The sequence below is a fragment of the Chionomys nivalis genome, chromosome X (assembly GCF_950005125.1).
Source record: "Chionomys nivalis chromosome X, mChiNiv1.1, whole genome shotgun sequence".
Lineage (NCBI taxonomy): Eukaryota > Metazoa > Chordata > Mammalia > Rodentia > Cricetidae > Chionomys > Chionomys nivalis.
Window position 1 is genome coordinate 21,531,450 of NC_080112.1, and position 14,775 is coordinate 21,546,224.

Consider the following 14,775-nt stretch of genomic DNA (forward strand, 5'->3'; position numbering starts at 1 on the left):
AAAGCCAAAAAATGGAAGATAACAGGGAGGCATACCTCAGTCCATGGGAAAGCGCTAACAGAGGTAGTAATTTCTAATTCTGACTGTGCTCTGTCTTCCTCACAGAATAATGGACTCAATAACAGAATCACAATGAAGGGAATGCTATTCTTTGTACAGAGAATAAGGAGAAACTAGGAGTATTGGCTCACAGATCAGCTTCTAGTCTGAACAAAGAACGGAAGTCCTTTTAAGAGCAAGGGGTTGGAAGGAAACACCCAGGAATTTACAAGGTTGACCGCAGCTAAGACTTCTAGAAATAGTGGATAGATAGCCTGAACTGGCCATCTCCTGTGACCAGGCAAGACTTCCAGTGGAGGGACTGGGACACCAAGCCGGACACACAACCTTTGTCCCACAGTCTATACTACCTATGGGATGTGCTGGGGTAAAGGTCGTGCAGAGATTGTGGGAGTGGCCAACCAATGACACACAGCTTGAGACCCATGCCACAAAAGTAAGTCCATCCCCTACACTGCCTGAACTACCAGGACCCAGAGACTGGATGGATAGAACCAAACACGACTGGAGAAAAAAATGTCAGTGTAATGATGACAAACAATATTCTGCTACAGTCATAGATTGGTGACTACCCAGCTGTCATCAGAGAGCCTTCATCCAGCAACTGATGGGAACAGATGCAGAGACCCACAGCCAAACATTAGGCCGAGCTTAATAGAGGGAGGAAGGATTGTAGGAGCCAGAGGGGGTCAAGTATATCACAAGAAAGCCCACAGAAACAACAAACCTGGGGTCATAGGAGCTCACAGAGTCTGAACTGACAACCAGGGAATCTGCACGGGACTGAGGTAGACCCTCTACTTATATGTGACAGTCGTGTAGCTTGGTGTGCTTGTAAGACTCCTAGCAGTGGAAGCAGGGACTGTCCCTAATGCTTTGGCTGGCTTTTGGGACCCTATTCCTCATGCTGGGTCACCTTGCCTAGTCTTAAAGCAGAGAGAGGTACTTAATCTTACTGCATCTTGATATGCCATGTTTTGTTGATATCCATGGGAGGCCTACCCTTTTCTGAATAGAAAGAGAGGAGTGGATGGAGAGAGATGGGGGAGGAAATGGGAGGAGAGGAAGCTGTGGTTGAGATGTAAAACAAATAAATTTAATAAAAACGAGTTATAAAACAGAGCAAGGGGTTGGTAATAAGGGAGAAGGTTATACATGACTTCTTCATGGAAGGAGTGACTAGACGGTCAATTTGGCATCTTTCATGTCTCAAATTCATTTCGTTTGGTTCTGTTCAGCATCTGGTTTGCAGCAGCAGTAGCTGCAGCAGTAGCAGTAGCAGCAGCAGCAGCCACAGCCCCAAATGTCTGTTTGGCTGACTAGGTATTGTCGGAAACGAAACACTGGTTAGCAAAAGGAATTGTCTTTCAGGGTTTGGGAGGATGTTTTTCTAGTGATAACAGAGACAAACTTAAGAAAATGATTATACAGACTGCACGAACTACCTTTCCACTTGTATCAGTCATTCTCAATGAGCCGTTTAAGCTCCCAGTGTCAGTGACTAAGGAGTATACGAGTAAGTGGTGACAATACCATGTGGCCAGAAGCCTATGGTGCTTCCTGGGGTACTGGACACAGAACTTGTCATACATGACCACATTATGTACCCCATTTAGCACTGCACAAGATATAGTAATTGATCTGCAATTCAGAACCGGGCCCCCAAACCAAGATGTAGTCATTCCAGAACACAAAGCCTGAAAGTCTGACAAATGTTAGACTAACAGAACAAAGCCAAATGAGAAAGGGGGGGCACATATGCAAAGGTACAAGACTTAACCATTTATGGAAAATGGGGTAGCTATTTACAGCCTACACTTTGGTTTTGTGGTGCTGAAGACAGAACCCATGGCCTCAAATATGCTAAGCAAATGCTTTACATTGAGCCACACCCCAGCCTCCCTGCCTCTTGAAAATACTATTGGCTCCTACACTGACTTCTGCAGATAACATTTAATGATATGTTGCTGCCATCTCTGTGGACTGGGGTTTCTGTCCCACCAGGTCCCTCAGTCGTTCATTCCCAAAGAAACACGCAGAGGTTTACATTAATTATAAACTAATTGGCCTAGTAACTCAGGCTTCTTATTAACTCTTATAATTTATATTAGCCCATAATTCTTGCCTGTGTTTGCCACGTGGCTTGGTACCTTTTTTGGCGAGGCAGTCACATCTTGCTTCCTCTGCGTCTGGGTGATGGCTGCAGACTGACTCTTTTCTCTTCCTGGAATTCTTCTGTTCTGCTTGCCTTGCCTCTACTTCCTGCCTGGTCACCGGGCCTATATTTTCTGCCTGGCTATGGGACAATCAGCGTTTATTAAAAATAATACAAGTAACAGGATAAAAGACCATTGTCCAGCAGCACTTCTCCCCCCGTTTAAAAAAACACACAAGAACTCTGAATCTAATATCCTTTGTTTAGCTTTTCTCCTGACCATTATCCATAACAACTTGTAACCAACATTCTAAACAAAGGCAAACATCCATTATCCATTTTATTGGGGAACGTGGGCATAGTTTTCCAGGATACTTCCTGCTTATTGGCGGTGCTAATAATCTTATGGAGACCTAAAGAAAATTTTGAATTATAGTCAAGTCCTGAATGAGATATTCTGTGAGGCTTGATCATCTCAGCCAGCAGTCTTGAAACTGTTCTGAATGCAGAACTCAGAGGGAACTCCAACAGACGTCCTCTGAAATCTTGGATCATCTGGACCATCTGCTCCTATTGGAGATTCTTCAGAGGGTCTTCCTTGGTTAACCCTGATTTTTCTTAGCACAGAATGAATCCACACAGCCTCTCATTTCCTGTGGAAACAAAAGCAAAACTTCTTCTCCAAAGTAACATACGTTTTGACTTAAATTTTGAAGTCAAGGCATTTTCAAAATACATATGTTGGATTAATCAGCAGCATTTGTAATCAAATGTCTTTTAGCAGCTGTTGCTTCTTCCTCAGCATTCAAACAATTCAAAGACAACACAATAACATACAGTGTCCAGACTCTCTGTGTATTTTCCATCTTTATGTGACTTTATTTTAAACTCAATTCTTCTATTTTTATTTTTAATTTTTGACTTTTTGAGACAGGGTTTCTTGGTTTATCTTTGGCTGTACTGGAACTCACTCTGTAGACCAGGCTGTCCTTGAACTCACAGAGATCTGCCTGCCTCTGCCTCCCAAGTGCTGGGATTAAAGGTGTGCCAGCACACCTTGAGCTCACAGAAATCTGCCTGCTTCTGCCTCCCAACTGTTGAGATTAAAGGTGTGTGCCACCACAGCCAACTACTCTCTTTCTTTCTTTTTTATTTTAAGGACTTTATCCTTTTTCTTTTCTCTCCCAAGTCCACATATATTTTTAAGCACACTGTAAACCATTTAGAGGTTTTCTTCATCTTTGAATCTATCTTTACCGTATATCTCTCTTTTACTGACCACATGAGTCTTTAATTTGGTAAGCGATATAGCTAGGAATAAAGCTGTGGTTTTGACGGCTGAATTCAACTCATTTCTTAGCTTTCTGAGAGTATATCCTCATGGCAGAGGTATTGACCAGAGCCATATTTATTGCCACACTCTATGGAGTTTCAAGGTCCCTGCCACCACCAAGAAGCATGCTATCAGCTAGTTATAAACACCATTTAAGTGTTTGGTGGTAGGACCTCTTAAAAGAGCTGCAAGGTTTTTGCTTCTAAAGCTGAGTCAGAAAGTCTCTCTTAAATGAGATGCACTTGCCTCTAGCAAACAGAGCAAACCTGAGAAACTGCTGCTACCAAGAAGCCATGCTTAACGCTGTTATTTTGTGACTAGAATTACTTCCCAAGCTCTCTCAGGTTTTCTGTGGATGCAGTTGTCCACACATTGGGCACCACTTGTTGACAGAGATTTCTGTTCTGCCTGATTCCGCAGCCATTTAGTCCCAAAGAAACACACAGAGGTCTACATTAATTATAGACTGGTTGGTCTAGTAGCTCAGGCTTCTTATTAACTAATTCTTACATCCTACATCTTAACCCATTATTCTTGTCTGTGTTAGCCAGGTGGTTTGGTACCTCTCATCAGTGAGGCATTGTCATCTGCGTCCTCTGCATCTGGGTGACAACTGCAGACTGACTCTTTCCTCTTCCCAGAATTGTCCTGTTCTCATTGTCCCACCTCTACTTCCTGCCTGGCTGCCCCACCTATACTTCATGCCTGGCTACTGACAATCAGCATTTTGTTAAACAAGTACAAGAAATAAATCTTTACATGGTAAAACCACTGTCCTACAGCACATCTCCATGTGATTAACAAATGTATATGATAGTATCTGATGAGTCTTAAATTATGTTACATATTTGAAATGTTCTAAACATAATATCAGACATTGGTACTGCCTTTATAGCGAAAACTGTTCAAAAGAAAGAAGGACCATAGATATAATTTTTATTGCTTTTATTGAGCTATATATTTTTCTCCACTCCCCTCCCTTCCTCCCCCCTCCCCTTCTGCCCTCTCCCATGATCCCCACATTTCCAATTTATTCGGGAGACCTTGTATTTTTCTATTTCCCATGTATATTAGATAAAAATTAGATAGATAGATGATAGATAGATAGATAGATAGATAGATAGATAGATAGATAGATAGTGTGTGTGTGTGTGTGTGTGTATGTGTACATGAGTGTAGTGCACTCTGAGGCCAGAAGAGGATAATGGCTTCCCTGGGTCTGGAGTTAAATGCAGTTGCAAGATATCTGACATGGATGCTGGGAACTGAACTCTGGTTCTTTATAAGGGCAACAAAAGTCTTAACCACTGACCCATTCCTCTAGATCCAAGGTAAACTCTTAAAGTAGAAAAATCAAATCTTGAGGATGACCATGACATATCAGTGTAATATACGTTCAATACAAGCAGTTTGGTTTGTGACCCAATAGGGTGCATGCACTTAAACTGAATGTTTAATTATGAGGTTGGGCAGAGTGAAAAGGTCCTGACTAATTTTAGGTAATGAATTCTGTTTCTAGGTTTTTCCCTGCCATATCTGCCCATGTGTAAAACAGCCATTGGAATTTGCAAACAGGCACAAGTTATGAACAGGTAGGTGATTTTTCTAATTTCAACACGTATTAATATTACATATTAATAGGGGTTCTATGTGATATTTGACACATTCACGTAATACACACTTATCAAATCTGGTGTTTATCAACCATATGCCTACCTTCCTAATCTCTACTGAGGGCCATTCTACAGTAGGATATTTGCCTTCTTGTTTCTGATTTGTTTAATAAAACTTAATATTTTCCAGTTTCATTCTCTTATAGCTAATGTATCTATATTATATCTATATGATCATATTTTTCTTTATCCATTCATCCAGACATGATCACATTTCTCTTTACCCATTCATCCAAACACCTAGATTGATGCCATTATCTTAGTTATTGTGAATAGTGCTGGAATAAACATACAGATATCACCTTATAGGATCATTTGGAGAATACTTATTAGTTCTTATAATAAAAACAAAGTAGATAATACATTGTATATTTACTCCAGTGTATTATTCATATATAAATAGAAAAAATAAGCTTAATATTTCTAAACAAAATGGCCATTAACTTTTATACAATACCAACTCCATACAAGAAACTGAGATATTTTTCTAAAGTTGATTGCATAGCTAATTTTTTCCCCAAATAAAACTATATACATATACACAATTTGTATGCATGTAAATAAATTTTAATGTTTTTATTTATTCTCTGATAATTTCACATAATATATTTTTATCATAATCCATTTTCTCCACAGCTCCTCCCAGATACTGCACTATGCATTGAGGAACAGAATTACTGAGGCACACAGGGTTAACATCACAGAATTGGAAAGATTACAAAAAGCAATGAAGTGATTACTATAGGGTCTAGTCATATTGATCATGTGAATGTAGAAAGAGAAAAACATCCATGAATAACAATAAGAGAACGTTTCTTTAACTTGGGGTGATGGAGGATCCATTTATGAGTTTATAAATGTTTGCACCATTAGTTAGAGGAGTATGATTTTTTTTTTGTCTGACCCTGAGTCATTTACATTAGGCACGCTTAAGCGCAGCACAATTTGGTGAAAAAAAATTCCTGGTGATAAACTTAATCCCCTGACCACAATAAAGCGTAAGACATGACTACATCAAAACTCTTTGTAAAATACATGTCGCATCTTCCCTAAACATGGGTTCTATAGATTGACAAGCTCATGATAAGGGTCTGGTTGAGGCTCTGGTGTGGTCTTTGATACACAGATAGCTCAAAGGTCAACAGGCTGTTAACTATGTTGGTTCCCAGGCTCCTGGGTGGGAAACAGTTCGTGGATCCCTCTCTTTGAAGGGACAAAGGGGTCCCTTTGAGGGCTGTGTGTTTAGCATTCCTGGTTCCTCAGTGCTTATCTGTGAGCATAAGGGCCTCTGTGCTTCCCACAGCTGGGGGAGGGGCTGGACTTGTGTGCACGATGTGCATCCTGGCCTGAGCTGGAGGCTGATATGACAGTGGAAGTGGAGCTCACCAGAATACACCAGGACAATGGTGTGGAGCCCAGGCTAGATCTGAGGAAGGGGGAGAGTATGCAGAGAGTAGGATTAGGAAGACCCTCCAGGCTAGACCTCAACAGAAGTTGTGCAGGACAGGACTGGGCCTGGATATTTAATGTTGCATATAAAGGATGAAGTCATGGGATTCCAGTGGTGGGAAGGAAAGAATATTGTTTTGCATTATTTGAGACAGGGCATCACTATTCTGTATCTCTGACTATCCTAGAATTCACTATGTAGACCAGGCTGGCCTCAAGCTCACAGAGATCCATGTAGCTCTGCCTTCCAAGTGCTGGGATTAAAGTTGTGTGTCACCGCACCTGGTTGAAGATAAAAAAACATTTCAAAGATATTGTCTGTTGTTATTTTGTTTGAATGTGTATTTTCCCTCTCTTTTATTGTTACTATGAAAATATTTTAAATTGTTATTTTATGTGTTGAGGTGTTTTGCCTACAGGTAGGTATGTGTATCACGGGTGTCCAGTGACCACAGAGGTCAGAGAACATCAGGTTCTTTGGAGCTGGGGTTATAGATAGTCATTAGATGTCATGTAGATGCTGGGCCCTAACCTGGGTATTCTGCAAGAGCAACAGTGGGTATTGCCTCTGAGTCAGCTCTCCAGATTTGCTCTTATTATTTTAAATTTTGTCTTCTCTTTTCTTCATTATTTTTTCCTTTTTAAAATTTTGTTTCACTAGCTACCTAATGCCTGTCCACCAAACTTGTAGTCTTAAAAAAAAAATTCCCCATTTTTCTTTTTGTTTCTTCCACTTGGAAATTAATTTTACTTTAAAAATTTTGGTCTACTCTACATTGATATTAGTTACTCCTTTTCTTTAGCTAGTGTTTCTTTTATTTAGTTTTTCCTTTGTTTTTACAAGTTTTGTTTTTATTTGTTGTGATGACTGTTTGCTGACCTCTTCAAATGTGATGCACACAACCCCAGTGCAGTAATTGATCACATGAGATACACATACCACGTGTTCATCCTTATTATCTCACAACAGCCAGGACCCACACTAGCTTCTCATTTTTGCAAAACATCAAAGACTGGTATCTGTGGCCTCCATCAATTCAGCTTTACTTAATCTTGAAAGCCTTCTTTGCCTTTTCAATTCTTTTCTTATCATAGGGAGGCTTTCTCTGGCTGCCAGGCTGTAGGATCTTCTTCACATTGGGCAGGCTGCTGATTCTGCTCTTCAGAGCCTTCAGCAGGAGAAAGGGGTCAGAAGGCTGGAGTCAAGCTCTTCAACATAAGGAAGAAGTTCCGGCAGGTGAATGTCCACCCTGGTCAGCCTGTTGCCAACAGGTCCATGGCTCTTCAAGACTTTTTCATAGGCAGGCAAGTACCACGGTTTGGTCCTGTCTTTTGCCAAGGAAATCTTGGCTTCTTTTTCATCTGGTGGACATAGTGCCAGCTGCATGGTCATTTCAGTCAGATCTAAAATATCCTCTGTATACATGTCAACCGGGGCTCTCTCCTTTGCATCCGTCCCGTAAGGGTTGTATTTTGTGGCAATGTAGTTAAGAATTGCTCTGCTCTGTACCAGTATCATCCCATCAGTCTCCACCATGGGCAGTTGCAAAAACATCAAACACCCATCTTTAATTAACTCTTCCAAATCTTCTGAAGTTTCCAGATACTTCTATGCAAACTCCACCCCTGCGGTAGCCAGGAGTCACTTTATGCACTCCATTCTGCCCCTGGCATTGAAGTAGTAAAGCATGGGCCTCCCAGCCATGGCTGCAACTGTGGTTTCACTAACTGTGAGAGTACAGTCTTCCTCTCTACTCAGCGCCCCAACTCCTGCTCCCGAGGAGCATGTTATAGGTACGTCTCTGGCTCTTTGTTCTCCCCACCTCCAGTCTAAAAGAAATGGAGCCATCTGACAATGGAATAAAGCCATTGAAAACACGAGTCAAAATAAATGTTTTAGCCATTGAGTTGTTTTTCTCCAGCGTTTTGTTACAAACGAGACAGAAAGATTTTAAGAGCCAGAGGAGGGCAGGACTGGAGTGAAATAGTGTCTTCATTGGGCTCAGGAACTCACAGCGGCTAAGGTGGTCTGCTCAAGACCTGTACAAGATCAAGGCAATCAACATTCTAGCATGGGGAGGGAAGGGAAACTCCTCTCACGGCTGAAGGGCTATTGATAGTTAATGGCCTCTGGGGAAGAGAGAGTCTGTTCTCTTTGAGGGAATGGTCCTTATTAGGCTGACTAAACTCCAGGAGATGACCCTATACCTGTGAGTAGGTGCACAAATTGGACTTAATTTTCTTTTTTTTTTTATTCTTTTTTACTTAAAATTTCCAACTGCTCCCCGTTTCCCATTTCCCTCCCCCTCCTCCCACATATTGCCCCCTCCCCCCGCTCCCCTCCCCCTATCCCCACTCCACTTCTCCTCCCCCTAGTCCACTCCCCCTCCCTCTCGATACTGAAGAGCAGTCCAAATTCCCTGCTCTACAGGAAGACCAAGGTCCTCCCACTTCTATCTAGGTCCAGGAAGGTGAGCATCCAAACAGGCTACGCTCCCACAAAGCCAGTTCATGTATTAGGATCGAAACCTAGTGCCATTGTCCTTGGCTTCTCATCAGCCTTCATTGTCCGCCTTGTTCAGAGATGGACTTAATTTTCTTAAGAAGAGTGTGAGAAATCAGGGGCAGATAGAGAAGGAGCTGTGGGGAGTATAAAGAGGTAAATATGATCAAAACATATTCTGTGAAATTCTCAAAGAATTAATAAAACATTATATTACACAGTCCTTTAACCCCAGCACTCAACAGGCAAAGGCAGATGGATCTCTGTGAGGTCAAGACTAACCTGATCTATATTTAGAGAGCTTCAGGCCAGCTAGGGCAATACAGTGGAACTTTGTTTCAAAAACAAATAACAACCATCTCATTAATACAGTTAGTTACCCACAGGTTAGCATCTGTCAAAGAAAAAAATAAGTCAATACTAACTTTCAAAAGGGATTAACCTCTATATAAAACAACAGAACACTGAATTTCAAAACATTGATATAGTATCTTTAGCCGATACTTTTGTTTATTTACATAACATTTATTGTAAAGTCTTTAGAATAATAACAAACATTATATTGCTAAGGAGGGCTTTGATCAAGATAGGAAGTATGCAATTTATAATACTTCTTGCTGTGCCTAGGTGACATATGCAGCAATCTTGGCTGTGATTTAAGAGCTTGCCTCTGACTATTGGCCAAGTAGACCTGAGTGTACTAAGGAGAGATCTAAGGGATCTAATCTGGTTACCTTATGTGTGTGTGTGTGTGCGTGTGTGTGTGTGTGTGTGTGTGTGTGCATAAGAACGATGGACGAAGAGAGGCCATGAATTTGAAGGAGAGTAAGGGGGTTGGTACATGATAGGGGTTGGAAGAAGGAAAGGGAAGGGGAAATGACGTAATTACATTATAATCTCAAAAATATACTTAAATTTAGGAAAATTACACATAGTGCTGTTTTTTTTAATGTATCTGAATGATTAAGAACACAGGCCTGTTGGCCTGTCTCATCCCTGGGGGTCCCAGCTCAGCTCTGGCCACCCTGGGCTCTCTGCTGTACATATTCAAGACTAGTTTTTATTCCTTGTGGAGATGATATACTATTTTTGTTAAGCGTGTCTGTATTTATGTGTGAGGAGCTGCTGGCTTGCTGTGCGCGTGCACGTGGAGAGCTGATACCCAGAGACTGACAGCCTGGTGCTCCATCCCTGCCCTTGCCTGGGGAAGCCCATTGGGGGTCCTGGCTTCTGAGGGGCACCTGTCCCTCCCCTCCCGTCCCCTCCCCCTACACTTGTTCCAGCTCTTTGAAATAGTTTGTGTGAAGGTGAAAGTGCAGTTCAGTAATAAACGGTGTCGACTCTATGGGAAAAAAAAAAAAAGAACACAGGCCTGTGGGGATAGAGAAGTGAGTGGCTCAGCAGTACAAAACTATGTACCATTTTTGTACAGGACCTGAGTTTAGTTTCCAGCAGCCATGTCAGGCAGCTCAAAACCACCTATAATTCTGGGTGCAAGGGATCTGACACCCTCTTCAGGCCTCCAAAGGCACTATTTTCATATATGTGTGAATGCATGCAGTCACGCACATGTGTGCACATGTATACACACACATTCAAATAAAATCTTTAAAAATGTGGCTAGGATTTACTTAAAAGCTGGATCTTCTGTTTGTTGAATGAAGGTATAATTTTAGGCTAATCAAATGTAACATCATCTTTAAGTTGCAGCAAAAGTATCTTTTATAAGATTGAATTTCAAAGTGATAATCTATGTGAAAAAAATTACTTTACCTGAAACAAATTTATATCAATATTTAGTTCAGTATTATAATTTTTCATGGTACAAATTTGTCAGTTGTGGTGGTTTATGCCTTTAACCTAGCACTCGGGAGGCAGAGACAGGTAGATTTCTATAAGTTCAAGGCCCACTTGATCTACATGGTAAGCTTTAGGACTACACAGTGAAGATTTTGTCTCAAAACAAAACAAACAACTCAAAGCACACTCTTAAAGTGATTACGCTAGCAAAGGTTAGTTTGGAGGATCGTGCTAAAATGGTTAAGAGTGAATAAATTTATCGTAATATTTGGGTGAGCAATATTCCAGTTTCCCAGACGCTTGCCTGATTTTGAGTACTAAGAACCATATATCCCAGGAGTCTGTCTAGATAGAATGGGATGTAGTTGGCAATCATCCTTATAATGCACATTTCTAGCTGGAATTGTTGTTTGCTAATATTATTTCCATGTCTATAATTTTTATTTGTGATTTCTTCTTTTCCTTTATTAAAAAAATTCATACAACATATTCTGACCACAGTTTTCCCTCATCTATTTCCAGTTCCACCTCAACTCCCTACCCATCCAACTCCATGCCCTTTCCTTCTTGATGTCTATAATTTTTAATGGAGCAACTCCTGAATCAATTTTCAAAACACATAAAACTCTCAGTGTGTTTACTTCAAGAATGTAAATATTTATCTTGTTGGGATGAGATAATGAAGTGTCTGAGGCTGAATATTTTTCTTACCAGCCTCATTTAATTTTGAGTATCTTGTATAAGTCACACAAGAAAAGGTTTATGCCTATAGCTTAGTCTAGGTTGAATGTCTCTTAGAATACAAGATGAAGAAAGGTCTATAAAGATTTTCATAAGGTCATATCACATGCCACAGAAGTCAGGCTTATAAACTGATCAGCTGAACTCTCAAGTTGGTTTCTCAACACTGGTGTGTCTCACAGCTTGTGATATAATTATCTGCCCCTTTTTGTTTTGATATTCTTTTTAGTATACAGGACCATGTGTATACTGAGTTGGTACCTTTAGGCCTTCTTCCTACCACTGTCTATGTATTTAATAAATCATAAATCTAAAAGTAGTTAATGCAATATGTTGGTCAAATAAGTCAGGACTTTGCTTTGGCTCTTGTCTTATGTCTCCTTGAGAAGATATCTTTAAGAAGCCTTCTGTTTTCTTTATCAATTTTATGACAGTACTGAAGGATTAGGGGCAGCTGGTTCTTTATCATATTGCATTCTAGCACAAATCTGCAGATGGCTCTTTTATGTTCTGGCCCTGGACTGCTAGGAATGCATGTTTATGTTTTAGTAAAATGTAACACATTTGAAACCTTTTAGTGCCTCCAGAACAACTGATCTCCTTGTGAGAAAGTCATTCATCTCACAAGGACCCTGTGAGACAATGTTCAGTGACTGAAAAATATTTCATAGTAAAATTATAATAAAAATATTTGTATAATTTACAAACTAGAAGTAATTCTATGCCCAATTCCATGATAGAAATTTGTTTTTATGCATCCAACATAACAAGAACATTATAGCAGTATTATTTTAGAATAGCAGAAAGAAATGCAAACGTCCACTAACAGAATGCACATAAAGTATGTAGTGTCTCCATATAATATGAATTTTAATTCTTATTTTGCTGATTTCATTATTCAAATCCCTATGAGTATTTAAAATTAAGAACATGTATGTGAGGAAAGATTACCCTAGCTTGAAATTTCTGTAATTTTAAAAATACTTCGGATTTTGGAAGGAGTTCAGATTTACAGGAAAGTTGCAAAGATATTGCAGATAATTGCTGTACACCCTTCTTTAAATTGTGACTAACGTTACTACTTTGTATCGGCAGGACATGTTTATGAAAACTAAGAAACCAACATGTGTATATATTCTACGGTGGTATGAAAGAAAATTATTCCCAGAGGAAGTATCACTAATAGGAGGTGGGCCTTGTTGAAGTAGGTGTGGTCTTGTTGGAGGAAGTGTGTTGTTGTGGGAGTGGGCTCTGAGATCTCATATATGCTCAAGCCACATCCAGTGAGATAGATCAGTTCCTACTGCTTGTGAATCAAGATGTAAGAACTCTCAGCTCCTTCCCCAGCACCATGTCTGCTTTGTCTCCCACCATAATAATGAACTGTAAGCAAGCCACCACAGTTAAATGTTTTCCTTTATAGGAGCTGCCATGGTCCTGGTGTCTCTTCACAGCAATGGAAACCCTAAGACATAGCCCTAATTAAATTCTAGCCTTTTGTTTTTGCCTACTAGTGTATTTTTCATGTTTTAGAATCCAAACCAGGAAGCCATATTGTATTTATTAGATGTGTCTCCCAGTTTCCTTATGTCTGTAACTGTCTTTCTTTATTGCTCATGATACTGACAATTAGGAAGAGTACTAGACTTATAACTAGAGTTATGAGGAGTTTGTTGACTATCCTTCAATTTGGGTTTATTTGGTTTCTTTCTTGGTTAATTAAACTATGGCTAAGAGGCACATCATATTGGAAGTGAATGGAAGCTACACGATATTAGTGGTGTTAGCCTTGTTCACTAGCTTGTGGTAGTATTTGTTTAGTTTATGCAATGGAAAGTTATTATTTTCCTCTTTTGGTGCATTCTTTTTAGAATGATCGCACTACACACAACCCAAATCGAAAATGTGGAGGTGGGATTAGCACCATCTCTTATAAGAGGAAATCTGCATATTTTACTCAAAATTCTTCACCAAGAAGGGCTTCTACATTTAGGCATTCAATTATTCCTATTGGTAAGGACATGTGGCTGTTTAAAACTTTGTGTTTTATATTGTTTTATAATCTAATACTGTATCATTTACTTTCTCACCAAGCAATCTTGTAGATAGACTGCAGTGTTATTTTGACATAACCCTTTCTGCATTTATAGTTTGGGTGGTAGAGGAAAGCATTTTAAATAGTTTAATTGAGATTTAAGTCACATTTCATTTGATTCACAATTTGAAGCATATAAATGAGCTCACTACGTTGTTACATAGTCACTAGACTCATCATGATGATAGCACCACACTACTTAGGCTCTCCAGCCATTATAATCATGAGTCAAATAAATCTCTCTACTTTACAAGTTACTCAGATTAGGGTATTTGGCTCAAAGAATGCAAAGATCCAGCCCAGGTCTCATATTTAGTACCCTGGCCTCATTAGGTCACCCATGCCTTCACCATAGCCAATATTTGGGCTTTGGCCAGGACTCACCCTACTTATTCCCCCAACTCACAGACCCCTATCATGCACATACAACTTATCAACCCACATCTATTACCACCAGCCCAGTCCCCTCTGTCCACCTGACTTCATTCTACTTAAGCCATTTCCAACCTAGAGGCCCACATACCCACAAATTCTCTCTTCTGCAATAACCTTCTCTGTGCATATCAGATATAGAACTAACAACAGAAGTCCACATGCTGAGCTCTCCTCACAAAAATACAAGCAATATGAAATGCCAAGCCAGTTTCACCTTTCTAAAACCTACCAATCCCTTAGAGAGTTTTTGGTCACTGGGAACTATCTAGACTAATATCAGGACAACAGAATTTAAAAGAATAATCATAAACTTCATCAAATAATTTGGGAGTTTAAAGAAGAGGTAACGAAACATCACAATAAAATCAAGGCGAAAGAGCCGAAGGAGAACAAACATAAGGCTGGTGGACACGATGAAGACAATCCAGGACTTGAGAAAAGAATTCAATAAAAAGATATAAACATTGATGAGGACTCAAGCTGAAATTGAAAAACCCAATAACATAACTAGAAAACGCAAAGAAAGCCTTA

At 39.9% G+C, this 14,775-nt stretch overlaps 1 pseudogene; it reads right to left on the reverse strand.

The window, feature by feature from the left end:
* Positions 1–7,713: 7,713 nt before the first annotated feature.
* On the reverse strand, positions 7,714–8,375 carry LOC130867986 (glutathione S-transferase A2-like; annotated as a pseudogene).
* Positions 8,376–14,775: the final 6,400 nt, after the last annotated feature.